The following is a 1,623-nucleotide window of genomic DNA, read 5'->3' on the forward strand; positions in this document are numbered from 1 at the left end:
ATTGTTTAAAGTTTATTCTACTATTCTAAATTTTATTCTAGTTTCTTCTACTCATTATGTGTACCTACAGGTCGGGGTGTTTTCAGCTGCCGGTGCTTTCAAAAAGCAGATTTCCTTATTGAGTACAGAGAAATCACAAGTAGAAAGGAACAAGAAAACCGACTGAAAGTTTACCATGATACACTCGAGGTTCTTATGTTTGATTTCAACTTCAATGGACAAAAGCTTTGGTATGTGACTGTTTTAATGTTATTGTTTTGTTTAAATTTTATATCTAAGCACAGTGATGTAAATACTTTTAGTTTTATCAGTAAAAGTAGTTTTAGTTGGTGGAGGAATATTCTTCTGACATGCAAACACCAAATATGCAAAATCCTTTCCCTTGCATGGTATAATTATTCTTATTTTCATACTTAATATTTTAGTGTTGATGATGCCAGAGAGGATGGATGATTGGGGAGGCTGGTAAATGATCAGATGAACCCAAACAGCAAAATGAAAGTTAAAAGAGTGGATGGAAGACCTCATCTGTTTATTTGCACTCAAATATATTGGTCCAGGGGAAGAAATCACTTATAATTATGGTGATTTTGACTGGCCATGGAGAAGAAAGGTGCTTATAAGTGTGAAAATACTATCAAAAATCATTCAAGTAGCACTGAAGACATATTTGAAGGATATGTCAAGTTATAGTACAGGGTTTCATTATAGTTGAAAACAAGAAGTGGACAGGCACATACAGTAGGTGGAAGTATGGACTAAGTATTGAGAAGTATGGACTCATTCAGTGTACATCCCTTCATTTCAGATTTCCAAAGATGAACTGTCAGGTTGGTGATGTGGACGCATGCGGATCCTGTTCAACCAACCCTCCAGAGGTAATTTTGGTCTCCAACGACCAACTTACTCTCTAAAATAAAGTAATTGAAATGATATTAAGTATTGTTCAAACACACATGTGTTGTGTAATACTCAAAATGTAAGGTGCAGGAATAAGGAGGACTGAGTTTTGAAATTACAAGTACAGAAGAATGAAAGTTACATTGAGAAGCACGCATACACACAGGTCCTGTGTAATACTCAAAATGTAAGGTGCAGGAATAGGGAGGACTGTTTTCTATATTGGGAACAAACATTTAGTGAGTGTTCTTTACATTTCAGATTTCCAAAGATGAACTGTGTCAGGCTGGTGACATGGATGCATGTGGATTCTGTTCAACCAACCCTCCTGAGGTAATTTTGGTCTCCAATGACCAACTTACTCTCTAAAATAAAGTAATTGAAATGATATTAAGTATTGTTCAAACACACATGTGTTGTGTAATATTAGATATGTTAGCTGCATAAAAAGGGAGGACTGCGTTTTGAAATTACAAGTATAGAAGAATGAAAATTACATTTAGAAGTGCACATTTTGGTCTCCAACGACCAACTTTTTCTCTAAAATAAAGTAATTGAAAAGATGTGAAGTACTGTTCAAACACACATGTGTTGTGTAATCCGACATATGTTGGCTGCATAAAAGTGGAGGACTGGCTTTTGAAATTACAAGTATAGAAGACTGAAAGTTACATTGAGAAGCGCACATACACACAGGTCCTGTGTAATACTCAAAATGTAAGG

General features: G+C 35.3%; 1 long non-coding RNA gene across 3 annotated transcripts in view; it reads left to right on the forward strand.

The window, feature by feature from the left end:
- The window catches only part of LOC106952603 (uncharacterized), a 15,194-nt gene that overhangs the window by 7,136 nt on the left and 6,435 nt on the right, over positions 1-1,623 (forward strand). The window contains exons 2-3 of one of the 3 annotated variants that reach the window (XR_001426023.1): positions 809-878; positions 1,162-1,233. This is a non-coding gene — a long non-coding RNA (uncharacterized LOC106952603). Of the gene's footprint in view, positions 1-88; positions 879-1,161; positions 1,234-1,623 lie in introns of those variants that run through there. The other 2 variants (XR_001426022.1, XR_001426024.1) reach the window with 2 other exon arrangements.

The sequence above is a fragment of the Poecilia latipinna genome, unplaced genomic scaffold, assembly GCF_001443285.1.
Source record: "Poecilia latipinna isolate Pla-1442-1.1 unplaced genomic scaffold, P_latipinna-1.0 Scaffold529, whole genome shotgun sequence".
In the NCBI taxonomy this organism is placed as follows: domain Eukaryota; kingdom Metazoa; phylum Chordata; class Actinopteri; order Cyprinodontiformes; family Poeciliidae; genus Poecilia; species Poecilia latipinna.